We start from the raw sequence: 16,445 nt of genomic DNA, 5'->3' as shown, positions 1-16,445 counted from the left end.
GGCGTGTATTTTCTTTTTTCTCTTTTTTTTCTTTGTAACACTGTGGCAGGTAGGGAATCTTAGGTTACAGTGGGGAGATCTTCTGACAACATGGAGGTGCTGAGGGTATTGGGTGGGGTGAGGTGGGCCGGAAGGTGGATGTGGAGGACCGCAACAATGTGATCCATACCTCTGCCTGTGATAGTATTTTTGCCTTTTTAATAAAAAATATTTATTGGATTTACTAATTCTTTTAAGGTAATATTAATAAGGTAATAAATAGTTTTCAACCTAATTTGTTTGTTTAAATTCAGCCTATATAAAGTGTTTGTAAACACTTACCTTAACAACATTTTGTAAATCCAATGAACCTTTTTTTTCAGTGTAGTCAGTCTTAAACACTGTAAGACATAATATGCAAAAATTTTGGGTTGTTTCAATCTAAATTTAGTTGAAATATTGATAAATCAAACGTCTGGGGTAGATTATTATTTTTTTGTTATTATTATTATTATTTTTTAAACTTGTCCTAAAGTTATTTTATATCTCCTAATGATGTTTTAGCAAGATTATATTTAAATGCTTAGTTTTACAACCAATACTCGCAGGTGTTAAATGATATGATATCACTTTTATTTACACAAAAACACAGTCAATTAAGTCAATTGACTAAATCCAAATCAGCATCATTGATGTGCTCCTAGTAAGTAGTTATAGAGCAATCCCTATTTGTTCATTAGCTACTTCTCTCCATTAAACAGAAATTGGGAAAAAAAAAAATTAACAGGGGCTAATAATTCTGGGGGTTTAATAATTCTGGCTTTAACTGTACATGGTTTCAAAAATCAAGTGTGCATAAATGTGCATAAAATACATACACACTGTTTGGATGACAAACATAACTACAACTGAGGTGTTCTATATAAGCAATAATGCAAAAATACAGAATTACAAAACACACATTGCTGCATGTATAAGCACAAGTAATATTCAATTCAAATATTTTCACGTTTTCACAGGTGCTCTCAGTATGACAAAGCTACTTTCGTATGCTAAAGCAAGTGTTGAAAGAACAAAAGAGCCACAGGTGCAAGCTCGCTTTACACCTTGACCTGGTTTGTCAGCTTGTCTGCTGAATTTGTGCCACGGCAAAGCGAAGTGTCAAAAGCAGCAAATCTGGGTTGACGAGAGGGAGATTAAGGGCCAGAGGTCGGAGAACAAACACAAAACTCCTCAGAGATTTAGGAAATTCTCCAAAACACAACATTATTTCACACTCTTTGCGGTTTCCTTTCATACCTATTGTCAAGTGAATATCTGACGGCTAAATGGATCTGGATTGCAATCGGATATGTTAAGTATGCGCGCTTTAGTACGTGCACATGTGTGTTTATTTGTTACTCTTGGGGCCTATGAACCAGAGCGAGGTGTTACAGCAGTGCAGCTGTTAACAGACAATATCACTCTGCAGCCTTGACTTTGTGTGTTTATTGTGTGTGTGTGTAGACATAAATGCACCTGGGGGTGTCCATGCTTGCAAACCTTCTGAAAACCTCAAAGCTCTTCTGGCTGAGACACAGAATACCTGCATCATTGTCACTTCAGCACCTTAGGCAGGCAGGAGGCAGTGGATGGGGAGAATAAGTCATTTGTCAGAATGGGGCAAGTTGAAACTACAACCCCATTTGTTCCACTAGCACAGGTTATAGATCCAGTTAATGAGAAGAGACAAGGTCTTACACATTTTCAAGCTCGCACACACACACGTATATATTCACATGCAAACATTGACCTAGCTGTTCATACACACCCACACATACAAAAATAGCTAGTCGTATGGAAAGTCTCATAGAGAGAGAGGAGCTTTGTCATCTGTCTGCAAGAATCAAATATATATCATAACATCTCGAACAATGATCGTTCACCATAAAGTTTCACAAAGTTATGATGTGTCAAGAGGCAAAACAGCCTTTCGACAGCCTCTGTCTTATGAAATATGATCCTGCATGTTCGAGGAAGTTGTGAAATTGTGTTCGGAATATAAAATCTGGCTGGACTGGTAAGACATATATATATTTATTCATACTGATGAATGACTAGGTCCAGTCTGAATTAGCATTTTTGCATTGGTGTTTTGTGGAAATAAATCTGCTGAATTAATGTAAACGTGGAAACATTTATTAAATGGAAGTGTGTTCTGCACTCGACAGTGCATTTATTATTGAATATGGTTTTACATTATATTGGGTGGGACAGCTGTGGAGTGTAAAAACTCTTAAAAACATAAAATAATACCAGTATATTAGTATTATTAGTATATTTGTATAATATTATTACTATGGTATATATAAGAATATACTAATATTGGTGCAATAATGGTGCAAGCACTTCTTAATGAGACAGTATCAGTATCAGTGACTTAAGCTGTGAATACTAATGGTCTCATTTCTAGGGTCTATTTCTAGGGAATGTTTTAATGGATCCTATAACCTTTGGCCGAAGCAGTTCTGGCAGGAAATAGGAACAACAGGCTTCTTTCCCCAATCATTCCTATGAATAAATCTGTTCTTTATGCACTTTTAACAAACTTTTGACATTTTTCCTATTTGGAATTTGTTTGTAACTAAGAGCAGAATCTATGAACGCTCTTTAGCAGTCATACACACTGTTAAGTGATGATTGTTTGTTCAAAACGACTTTCAGTTGTAGCAGTTTTGTTCATAATAGATTGATAAAATTATAGTATTTAAATGTAATTGATGTATTTGTGGTCAGGAACTTGCCAATTGTGTTTATGCCTGGTTATTTCATGCATTTATTTCTGATTGGGAACGCAAGTGTATTACCCACGAAATATTTTCGAAAAGCTTTCAAAGAAATTCAAGATGTATTCAAGACAAAATTCGACTTCGATAACACAACATTTCTTTGCACATGGCCCTAAGATATATTTCTGTCGCTATGCTAATTTGGAAAAAAAAAAAAAAACTGGCCTGTTCTAAGTTAATGACTTAAGATTTACCATTCTCATGAATGCATGTAAGAACAATTCTGCTGCTTAAGAACATGTCATGATTCCAGCATATATTAAGAAGTTTCATTAAACAAAATGAAATAAATTCACCAAAAAATCTGCATAAAATCTATTTATTAATAGTGCTTGTTCATTATTTGGTAAAAGTAATTTTCCATAATAAATATATATATATATATATATATATATATATATATATATATATATATATATATATATATATATATATATATATATATATATATATATATATATATATATATATATATATATATATATATTTTTTTTTTTTATCAAACAAGCTTCCATGTCCCCTTAAAATGACTTTTCTTCAATTCTAGTAACATGGAATGCCTTTTTCTTTCATTTTGTTAACAACACCCATCTTTCAATCCAATTAATTCCAATTGGTTTATGCATCGTCCTACATTTTTTTCTAATTTTAGGACCGTTTCAATTGGTTGTACATTACGCTTAGGTAAAAATAACAAGCATAACTTCCATTTCATGCAGACTTTAAGAAGATATTGGTAAATGAGGCCCGGTGTTATAAAAAAGGAATTAAATTAGCTCCTTCTCCACAATAGGTTTAACCCAGCGCAATAGGAACTAAAGTAAGTTTAGTCTGACTGTGCATTGCATGCTAAACACCAGCACAATATTAAAAAATAAATAAATAAATTAATAAATTATTGATATGATTGCAATAGATTAAAATATGCAGCACATAAAGACTGATGATCACTAGATTGGATGAAATCTGAACTTCCTACTCTTTGACTTTTAATAAACTGAGCATCTGCCTTATAACCAAATAAAAGTAAAACATTTACTAGAGACACACACAGCGGATGATGTGTAGAAGTCTGCATGGACCTGTAAGTGACATATTTACATCTCAGGTAGCATCAGGACCTGCAGTCGACTGAAAATGAACTGTTTATGTTTAGGATTACTAGTGTTTCACAGCAGTCCTTTGCACTTCAATTTGATATTGGATGCCTTAAATGAAGGGTTTAGTTTTTTGTGCATCATAAACTCAAATGGTGGTCATTAGAGGCCTCGATTCCTGGAGCATGGATGGCAGCTGTTCTCAGATCAGTTACCTGTAAGCTCTATTTCTCATGTCATGAACGTATCTGTTTCGCCTCTGCCAAATCTCATTTCTGCCCTTTGCAACACTAGTAATCGCCCTCCTGCTGTAGTCTCATTTCCATCAAACTCACCTTCAGTTTTAATCAGAATGAGCCTTGTGTACATACTCACTATAATTTAAGAGAAATCCATCCTTACTTGGCTGCATTTGGAATTAGGTGGATGAAAAAGATCAACTCTGGCACGCGTCATGAGTGTTCATTTTGGCAACATGTTTGTTTTTAGACATGACGGAAGAACATCGTTTTCACACAGAGAATCTCCACTGACGGATTAAAATGTGTTTTTAGACAAATGATATTCATGTCTGGTGTGCATTGCAAGATCAGAGAGAGACATGTGACTACTGAGGGTTCGGTCTGCATAATAATGTTCATTATAGCAGTGATTACAAAAGCATGACAGCTGCAGTTTGCCATTTTCTGGCTCAGAAAAGATGGACAATCCAGTGTGTCTGTGAAATAATAAGCACTTTCTGTTCTATTTGAAAATAAACGCAGGCACTCATTGTATACACAACAATGCATAGCAGTTATATTTATTTTGTCAAAGTAATGGTGATGTTTTTTTGTATGCAGGTTGGACTTTTTTCTCCTTTAAAATTCACACAAATTTATATAAAACCCAAATTTCAATTTGTTTTTTTACAATCATTTTGCTATGAATTTCAGACCCCTAACATCATTTTTAGTCTTGGATACAATACACATAAGTCAAATATACTTTGTTCATTAAACTAAGAACACCTGTTCAAAATAACACAATTTAACATCAAATTATTCCATTTTGAAAGGCAAGTCACACCTTTCATCTGAAATAACCGTATACAAGTGTGCTTTAAAGAAATGCAACATGCAAAGTTTTGAACACCGGAGAGCCTCAAAGTAAGTTTAAAGTAAAGACTGTTTAGAGTTTTTATTATTTTTTATTGGGTTTTAACAATACAACCATCTTAATAACCATAACAATGGATGACATCAAGTACAATAATAAACAAGGAAAAAAAATAACACTAAAATAAAATAATAATAAAAAACTGAGTACAGAGGCAAAATTAGCAAATTAAACAATATTTACAAAATTCTTATAAAATTTCAGTTTTTACACTTTTTTTTACTATAAACATTTTGTAATGTAGAAATTAAACAATTTAAGTCACAAAGAAATTCAGCAAATTAGGTAATGATGAGGAAAATTTACATTTGTGAATATAATATTTACTCATTAAAATAAATTGGCTATAAATTCTATGTTATGTTTGTCATGAGAAAAATCACAAATTAAGTCACACATGGAAAAATCAATGTAAAATTACATTTTGATGTAAAATTTTTTTAAATCAGACCAAAACACTTGAACATTTTGACATTTGACAAAAATAGATGATTAATCGATTTGATACTTAGGTTACAAAAGATACAATTTGAATTAGGGTTACCAAATTTAGATCTCATAAATTTGATCTCATTTGTGGGGTAGATAATGTGTAACATTTACGTGTAATTGTTTAACTTAGTTGGGAAAACAACATTTGTAAGGTAAGAACCAACCTTTTTTTCAATTAATTTTATCTATTAGAGAATTTTCCCCTCGGAGTGATTCTTTTCTTTGACTGAAACACATTTCTTATATTTTTATTGCTACATTTTAGGTCATAAATGGAGTTCAACTAAAAACTTTGGTTCTTTTTTACCAATTGATTCAAATGACAAGTGGCATTTCATTAAATAAACAAGGCCGTTAGGTATGGCCTTAATCATAGTATGATATTCTTTATGAATAACAGGGAAATTATATTTAACCATAAAATCACCATATTAATAGAAGTTCCTTTGTGGATCAAGTAAATCAAAAAGATAATTAATATATTTTTCATGGCAATTAAAAAAAAATCTATTATTTCTTTACTAAGATGCTTTCGTTGTTCCATAGCTTCACTTTGTGCGTGGAGAAATTGTGAACCAAACATAATTTCCATGCCAAAAGAGCCTGTTCATGAAATTAAAGAGATTTATTTGGAGTTTGGATGGAGGAAATGAGTGTTTAGAGTTTTGAATTTAGAGTTTTGAAAAATGACATCAGGATTCTGAAATTAGTGGCAAAATGATTGTAAAAAACTGGACAATCTGTGGAACAAAAAACTGTTTACATTTACAAACTAAACTAAACTAAACTAATGCAGAGTTCAGACTACATGATTTTAGCCCTGATTTTGACTCGCCGATAGGTTTTGTGAAATCGCAGACAAATGCCTAAAATCACAGTCAAATCGGTGCGCGTTCAAGTGAGTGACAATCATACAGTATGAACTATCAAGGACGCGATATGAGAGAATCGCAGATGATTTGCCGACGCACGTAAGATATTTGTCATGCTAAATATCTTGAGCTGACGGCAATTCAAATCATGCTGTGTGAAATGTGTTCTGATTGAAAATAACATCCGTGATCACCTACAGCCAATGAGAGAGCAGCAATCCCTATAGTACAGGCACCTGCATGCCCGCGGGAGGCTGTGGGAGAAGTTAAAAGCGCTCATTTTCAGTTTATTTGGACCCAAGAAATAGAGGAAAAACTAGTGGAAATTTTGCAGGAGCACTGTGTCTGTTTGACATGTCATCTGATCAATATTACAATCAGGTCGAAAAGTTATTTGAGATTGTTAATTCTCTTCAAAAGCCAGGTGAGCAATATAAGTTTCTAAAGCTAAAGCCTTCTTTTTCCATTATGTATAATGAAAGATATATTACGTGACCTCGCGCTGTTTCCATGTCACTTCTCGCATTTGTTTGGTTGTGAGATGTAGTTTGGACGACGTTTTCTGTGATTCTTCCTATTTTAAAGTCATGCAGTGTGAACTCTCCTGTCGCCGATTCATCCTACAGTGTAAACACAGCATCGACAGAACACTACCCCAGATAGTCATGCCGTGTGAAAAAATCCTTGACATGACTACTTTAAAAACAATGCAGTCTGAACTAAACTAAAAATAATCAGTTGAAACATGACACTGTAACACGAGGAGTGACAGAGACAACTGAAGTTTAGGATCCACGTGCAGATGTATTCAAAGTCAGGGAGGCAATGGTCAACACAGATGCAAACAGATGTATAAAGGCAGTCCAGAATCGTAGTCAAACACAGGCGAAAGGTCGGTAGACAGGCGGCAGACAAGGAGAAAGGGAAACCAGGCAAAGATCAAAAACACGGAGGAACAAGACTAAGGGAAGCGTGTTGTAATGTCACTTTACAGATAACAAGACTCGGCAATGTGAATGAGAGTGTGTGCTGCTTAAATGGTGTTTGTAATCAGTCCTTGACAACGCTCAGGTGGTGCAAGTGTAATCAGTAGAGACTTGGAGCAGGTGTGAGTATGTGTGTGGCATGACTGAATATGTAGTCCATTAATGGAGGAATTGTAGTCCATGTGTGTTTGTGTGTGAGATCCAGCGATCTGGGAGTTATGATCGCTGATGATTGTGACAGACACAATATACTGTGTTAATATGAAGTAATATCCCTTATATAGTTAAAGAAATGTATGTATAAGTAAATTTTGATTGGACCTAATGTGTAAATATGAGATCAGATTGTGGTGGCCACTTTTTGTTACAGAAACAATATTTGCTCAGAAATTCCTAGTAAATTTCATCAACAAATCATGAAGAAATTCCAAGAAACACATTCAATTAAATGAGAAATTTTGAAGCTTTTTAAAATTCTTTTAACGCTATTTATACTATTGCTAATAATGAAATAATCCACCACTGTTGCAGTCAGAAATGTGTTTGTTGCACACTTTATACTGTAGATGCATGCAAAAGGATACATCCCGTAAACAGAAAATTCCCATCCTAGCATGATGCATCATTACTACAATGGCATAAAGAGCCCTTGACTGTAGTTTTGCTCTGACACCATGGCAGTGAAAAGGCTAGAGTTTTACTCTCTGTCAGCCATGAAATGTTTAATGAAGGATCAAGAGTTATGCAGGGAGAAGTGGGACAGTACGTATGGGAGTTGCTTTTCCACATTTTCCACAAGTCTGCCATCTGACTGGCATGTCTGAGCACATTCTCCAGAAAAAAAAAAAACGCATTGGGGAGTGGGGTATAAGACAGTACATTGTTGAGAGGATTACTGTCATATCAATTTTAATGTATATCTCAAGTACATAAAATGCAGTCCATCCACGCTAGGCTGCTTCGTTCACAAAACTGTCTTTAAGGGGGAAATATTGGCCATGAGAGCTGAAATGGATGGGCATGCGAGAAAGACTGGGGCATTGCTCAAGGATGAGTTGTGTCTGTAAGGGGAAGGAATGCTATAAATCTCTCTGACACAATGTTCCGGTAAATGTCTAGAGTCATCTCATCTCAAAGGAACAGTGCAGGAGAGGGGTTTAATACAACCAATCAGCTTTGAATCTGACGCTTCATTCATTCATTCATTCATTAATTCATCCATTTTCATTCATTCATTTTATGAATTCTTTTTCAGTTCAGATTCATAAGGGAAATGCAACAGGACATGTGAGAATCCAATCCCAACAAAACAAATACATTTATAATAAAAGTAAAAACAATCCGAAAAACACTTTTGTCATGAATAAGAATAAAATGAACAATCAAATGTCACATTCTCCAACGAAAACCCAACATTAAATTAAAACTAATAAACCCAGAAAACTAGATCCCAGAGAAAAAAAAAACAAAGCCCAACAAAAGAAGTATAAACTAATGAAGAGCAGTGGTGTAAAGTAATAAATTACAAATTCTCATACTTCTGTAATTGAGTAGTTTTTCTTAGGAATTCTAAATTACTACGTAGTTCTAAAAATTTGTTTTTTTGCTTCTTCTTGAGTACATTTTTAGTGCAGTATCGGTACTTTTACTTCACTATTTTCCTTCAACCTGCAGTCACTACTTTATTTTCTTTCTTGTCTATGGTAATTGGCTAAAGTACAAAAATCAGTCCTTCAGATCCTGTCCAATCAAATCGCACTTAGAAAGTAAATCACATCATGATGAACTACCTCAAGACATGGACGCTTGATGGGTGTCGACTGTATGATGAGTGAAATCACCAAGCAGCATTAAACAATCACTAAATGGAATGAATTATGAATGGAAGGAAGGGCAGAATGAAGGAAGGACTGAAGGAAGAAAGGAAGGAAGGAAGGAAGGAAGGAAGGAAGGAAGGAAGGAAGGAAGGAAGGAAGGAAAGAAAGAAAGAAAGAAAGAAAGAAAGAAAGAAAGAAAGAAAGAAAGAAAGAAAGAAAGAAAGAAAGAAAGAAAGAAAGAAAGAAAGAAAGAAAGAAAGGAAGGAAGGAAGGAAGGAAGGAAGGAAGGAAGGAAGGAAGGAAGGAACGAAGGACTAAATAATGAAGGAAGCAAGAACCAAATGAATGAAGAAAGGATTCATGGAAGGAATGAACAAACAAAGGAACGAAGGAACAATCGAACTGACGGAATGAATGAATGAACAATCAAATGAACGAACCTAATGAAGGAAGCAGCAAAATAACGAATGAATGAATGAATAAAGGGAGGAACGAAGGAAGGAACAATTGAATTAAGGAAAAAGCAAACAAACAAATGAATGAAGGAAGGACAAAATGAACAAACAAATGAATGAAGGAAGGACAAAATGAACAAACAAATGAATGAAGGAAGGACAAAATGAACAAACAAATGAATGAAGGAAGGACAAAATGAACAAACAAATGAATGAAGGAAGGACAAAATGAACAAACAAATGAATGAAGGAAGGACAAAATGAACAAACAAATGAATGAAGGAAGGACAAAAAAAGGAAGAAAGGAAGGAAGGACAGAATGAACAAACAAAGGAAGGAAGGAATATAGGAAGATAACTGATCGCACTAAAGAATGTTACGTTTGCACATCCCTGCACAAACTGCATGTAAACGCATCAATCATTCATGAGTAATATTTATAACAGATACTTTTACTCTACTTGCACTACATTTTTAAAGAGCCCATATTATGGGTTTTTGAAAATGCCCTTCCATGTAGTGTGTAACACAGCTCTAAGTGAAGTGAAATATCCAGCTAAGGCTTAAATCTGTAAGTGTACAGTGTTTAAAACTATTGATTCATCTATAAAAGAGTCGACTCATAGTGCTTCAAACGAGTCGTCTTGATAACGAGTCATTAGGTGTTTCGCGATGACGCAGCCACGAAACACAAGCCTCGCCAGTAGTTACGCGCGCAAACCAGGGAGATTTGAAACCTGCGGGCCCACCCACTAACACAGAAAAAACACTAGACACACACACACAGACGCCGCCGGTCGAATGAAGTCACGCTGTGCTCAGATGGATAATATTGACAGTCTCTACCCAAAGATGAGTTGTGAACTGTGAAGAGTCAGTGGTTGCGGTTTATTCACTAGTGTAAGTAAGTGCGATTAAAATTGTTGCCTCGTTTACTCTAGCTTGCAAATTATGTATTTATTGTGTTTTGTTACTTGTTAACCTGGTACAGTACACGCGGTTAATCTTTATAATCTCTTATCGCATGTAAGCCACGTTAAAAACGCGACGCGTGCCGCTTTGTTTACGGATTTAACGTTAAAGGCTTTTGTGAGCTCGCGTTCCACTGCCGTTTGTCGTTGCTATGGCGATCGTAAGCTAGGAGACAGGAGACACGTGTTGATCTCCCTAGTTCTGAGGAGGAGCGTGATGTGTGTGTGTGTGTGTGTGTGTGTGTGTGTGAGAAAACGACCTGTGTGTGAGCAGGTCGAGTGTGTGACGGCTAGGGGCTAGGAGACAGGAGACTCGCGTTGCTCTCCCTAGTTCTTCTGAGGAGCGTTGTGTGTGTGTGTGTGTGTGTGTGTGTGTGTGTGAGAGAGAGAGAGAAAAGAGCAGGTCGAGTGTGTGCAGTTAGGAGACAGGAGACTCGCGTCGCTCTCCCTAGTTCTTCTGAGGAGCGTTGTGTGTGTGTGAGAGAGAGAGAGAGAGAGAGAGAGAGGGGGGGGGGGGGGGGGGGAGAAAAAGAGCAGGTAAAGTGGCTAGGAGACTCCCCAGTTCTTCTGAGGAGGGTGTGTGTGTGTGTGTGTGTGTGTGTGTGTGTGTGTGTGTGCGTGTGTGCGTGTGTGTGTGTGTGTGTGTGTGAAAAAAGCCTTACACTATGATGCGCGTGTGCACTGTGACTACTTTTATATAGTTGATTAGCAGCTGGGCATTTCACTCTGTCTCGCGCTGAAGCCCGTCACTGTCGACCAATCGCAGCAGGCTGTCATCGGTCCAATCAGCGCAGATTAGCTTCGCGCTGAGGAGGGGGTTGGGAACAAATGAATCGCTGAACGATTCATATGGGAGTCGCTGGGATAATTAGGTAAAAATAAATGCAGATTATAAGACCATCAAAGTGTTTTTTGACCTTGCATGCATATTAGACTGTTGTTGGAGACCCTTACAACCTACATATGACCCTATTTCATGTATAATATGGGCTCTTTAAGCAAATAATGGTACTTTTACCATTTTAAGTATTTTTTTCAGTACTCTTTCCACCACTGATTAAGGCAGAAAAAATAGATAAATAATAATAATTCATTCATTTTGCTTTTGCATAGTCTCTATTTCAGAGGTCACCACAGCAGAATGAACCGCCAACTATTCCAGCATATGCTTTATGCAGCGGATGCCCTAACAGCTGCAACTCAGTATTGGGAAACACCTATACACACACTCATACACTACAGCTAATATTATTCAATTCACTTATAGCGCATGTCTTTAGATTGTGGGGGGAACCGGAGCACCCGGACGAAACACATGCCAACAAGGAGAGAACATGCAAACTCAGAAATACCAACTGGCCGGGACTTGAACCAGAGACTTTCTTGCTGTGATGCGACAGTGCTGACCACTGAGCTACCTTGCTGCCAATAATAATAATAAGACCCAAAAAAGAAACTTGATTGCCGGTGGTCAGTCTCTGTTCCATTTTGATTTTGTGCATTCTTATAGACAATTTGTGACATGTCAACACTTTGCAGACAGACCTTTATGACTCAAGGGAACAAGAAGTGAGTGATGGGTCATATGACACACAATTGAAAAGTGTAGCACTTCATTCATTCATTCATTCATTCATTCATTCATTCATTCATTCATTCATTCATTCATTCATTCATTCATTCATTCAAGGAAGAGCTATATTAAAACCGAAATCAGTGCTCTAAACTTCTGTGTAGTCATACTGCTATTCCAAAATAAAGATAGAACAAAACAATGACATGCAGAATATAGCAAACAATTAGAGAAAATAAAGATCAAATAGATGAAAACATGAAAGAAAATGAAAGAACAAAGAGCCCCCGAATATAAAAAACCCTGCATAGCTAACAAACAATATGCATGTTAAATAATATTTAACAGAGGCTATTGAGCTGCTTGCATATTAATTATTCATGATTTAAGTGTCCACTGTGTAGCCTAATTAATAGAGCAATTTTAGATTCACAGTAAGTGGATTCAATCGCTTAAACGTGAGTTCTAAATGAATTGATAACTTTGATTTACTTGGAAAGATATATTACATATTAATTTGCATGGTAATCTGTGTGGTTGAATATGCAGAAATTTCAACGTTAAATTAAAATTAGTTTTTGCTGCCTAATGTGAATTAAGTCAATGTTGGTTAGTAGCTGGTTGTTAATATTACATCTATCATTATATAATTAACTGTGTTATTAGATTTATGGGTTGTTATCCGGGAATAACATACCTTGGAATGTTGTGATCGATCAATCAGAATCAAGTATTTCAGAGAGTAGCATGTAATAATGCACGGGTAACATGCCTATGTCTACTTTTATGCAAATAAGGGCTTTGCTTGTTTGTTTGTTTAGACCAGGGATGTCCACACTCGGTCCTGGAGGGCCGGTGTCCTGCAAAGTTTAGTTCCAACCCCAATCAGACACAGCTGGCCTAGCTAATCAAGCTCTTACTAGGCTTTCTGGAAACATTCTTGCAGGTGTGTTGAAGCAAGTTGGAGCTAAAACGTGCAGGACACCGGCCCTCCAGGACCAAGTTTGGACACCCCTGGTTTAGACAATATTAATTCCAAAAGGAAATTCAAGTCACAGTAAAGCTTTCCATACTAAAATAAATAAAATAAATTACACACAGTTGAAGTCAGAATTATCAACCCGCCTGAATTATTAGCCCCCCTGTTTATTTTTTTTCCAATTTCTGTTTAATAGAGACAGGATTTTTTCAACACATTTCTAAACATAATAGTTTTAATAACTTATTTCTACTAACTGAATTCTTCAGGGAAGGGCTTTAAAATTTACCCCTAAGAATTGGGACAGCACTACAGCACCTGCACACGTCATCTAATGTCCTCGCGATCTCTTGCTTCATGTGAGATCAGATGATCGCGACTGCTGTAGTGATTCCAGTTGGGCTATTTTTTGGCATTTATGTTCAGGAAATCACTGAAGGCATATTTTATGTCATCATAACGATCTAATGTGGCAATAAGATCGTAACTATACTGTGCATTTACAGTGGCCATATTCACCATGTAAACACACAAAAAACAACACAAACATTCTAGCAGACACTGTAAAAAGCTCATTCTCAGCCACTAGACATTACTGACAGGGTATTCGAGTGTCATCGAGTGTCAGAATGTTGTAGGACTGCTGTACAGGAGTTATTATTAGAGATTATAGATTGTGAAATTTAGTGGTTTTTATTTTAGCGTTTTTTTTTTAAACATGATGGTAAAACATGAACGCGGTTATGAAGATATTCAATTCAATTCAATTCACCTGTATTTGTATAGCGCTTATACAATGTAGATTGTGTCAAAGCAGCTTCACATAAAAGGTCACAGTAAATAGGAACAGTGTAGTTCAGTTTGTAGTGTTTAAGTTCAGTTCAGTTTAGCTCAGTTCAGTGTGGTTTAATAATCACTACTGAGAGTCCAAATATTGAAGAGCAAGTCCAACAATGCGCAGCTCTGTAGATCCTGAACCATGCAAGCCAGTGGCGACAGCGGAGAGGGAAAAAAACTTCACTAATGGCGGAAGTGAAGAAAAAAAACCTTGAGAGAAACCAGGCTCAGTTGGGCACGATCATTTTAATTTCTCCGCTGGCCAAACGTCTTGTGCAGAGCTGCAGTCTCAGTGGCGGATGCTGGAAGCTGGCCTCAGCGAAGACTCGTCTGTCTCTGGAGCGTCACAGGAATCAGTCTCATGTTCTCCACTCTTTCATGACCATCACAGTAGCTGCTCAGGATACGGCCTGGTCCAGGATATGGAAACCTTGGGATCATCTCATCGTTGGTCTTGGATCGAATCAGTGACTCTGCATAGTCTGAGGGCCTCGGGAAGAGTATCCCCAGGTGGAAATGGAGAATAAAGAAAATAATTAGCGTAGCTGCTGTTCATAGTGTATATCAACAAGATGCAGAACCTGTGTGGAAGCCCGCTAAGTGGTGCACTAAGTGTATGCTTTACTGAACAGATAGGTCTTTAATATAGTTTTGAATTTTGAGAGTGTGTCTGAGCCTCGGACGTTATCAGGAAGGCTATTCCAGAGTTTAGGAGCTATAAATGAGAAGGCTCGACCTCCTTTACTCGACTTTGCTATTCTAGGTACTACCAGAAGCCCTAAGTTTTGAGACCTTAAAGAACGAGTTGGATTGTAGCGAGACAGAAGATTGGTTAGATAAACAGGAGCTAGATTATTTAAAGCTTTGTAGGTAAGAAGCAATATTTTAAATTCAATACGAAACTTAACAGGCAGCCAGTGTAAGGAGGATAAAATTGGGGTGATAAGATCAAATTTTCTAGACCTGGTAAGAACTCTGGCAGCTGCATTTTGTACTAATTGAAGTTTGTTAATAGAGGATGCTGTACATTACAGTAGTCCAGCCTAGAAGTCATAAAAGCATGGACTAGCTTTTCTGCATCTGAGATGGATAGCATACTTCGTAACTTAGCGATATTTCTCAGATGAAAGACATTAAAACATGTGCTTGTTTGTCATAAAAATTAGTAATAATGACAAAAAATACTAATTTGTGGATCTCCTTACTTCTGGGTTCAGCAATGCTGTTGCTGGTGTATTCTGGGAAATTTTCTTAGCCCTTGGTTTCAAGTGTGGTTCTGAAAAATTTTTGTTCAAAGGGTTATTCACCCCTTCCCCTAAGGGGGGCTAAATAGAATTGCGACACCTCTACCCCTTGACGGGAACGCGCAAAGCGAGGGGTAGGGGTAAGGGGAAGGGCTAAGGGGGGCTAATAATTCTGACTTCAACTGTATATATAAAAAAGACAATAATATTAATAAAATTCGATTCATACTGCACACCTTAGTTTAAAACAATGAGTAGACACTAGTCCACATCTACGGCATTAATGCATTTACAAGCATATTTCATCTAGTATGACTCTTGTTATACAATCTGACTTCCTGCATTGTTCCTTATAACACAGCAGCTGAATTAATCTTGAGCTAAAAGGGCTTGCACACGCTTGGACTGTATCAAAAAGGGGATGACAATCGTGGTTTATCATACTGACAAATTTGTCCATCGTTCGATAATCTGCAATCTCTTCTATAGTGGGTATACCCATCCCACAACAGAACCTGCCCTTTTTATAAGCTTTTTAAATTTGTTTTCTCTTCCAACAGTCCACCTCCAAAACCTACATTCATTCGTCCATTCTCTCCTCATGACAGAATCTGTCCTCATGATTTTTAAAATGACTTACCGCTAGAGGTAAAAATATGTTTTAACAGCATAACAGCAATATTTTAAATATTTAAGATTGATATATAAAAAATAGCAATTGTTTTGCACAATTAAGTAACGGAAAACAAGGGTACTGACATGAAACCTGAAAGTTCAACCTGTAGAAACTGGATCTTTGGTGGGTGGGTCTGTGAATGCAGTGCGACAATGAGTAAAGACCAATCAGGGACTGTTTTGGAGTGTTTTTATTGGACTGATAGCTCAGACTGACAGATCATGATTTATCATTTACCACAGAATAGCACAAAAAAAAAACACCAATAAACCAGTATCCTGTCAATTATTAGGTCACAATTTACTTTGATGGGCTGTTTGTTGAATTTATGTTACATTGTATCTACATGCCAACTAATTCTCATTAGATTATAAATAGATGGATGGGGTTAGGGTTAAGGTTAGTGTAAGCTGACATGTTACTTATAGTCAGTTAAATGTCTGTGGAAGGAGCAGTATCAGCAGATATTAAGCAGACAGTC

The sequence above is a fragment of the Danio aesculapii genome, chromosome 18 (genome assembly GCF_903798145.1).
Source record: "Danio aesculapii chromosome 18, fDanAes4.1, whole genome shotgun sequence".
Taxonomy (NCBI): Eukaryota; Metazoa; Chordata; class Actinopteri; order Cypriniformes; family Danionidae; genus Danio; species Danio aesculapii.
This window is presented reverse-complemented; position numbering follows the sequence as displayed.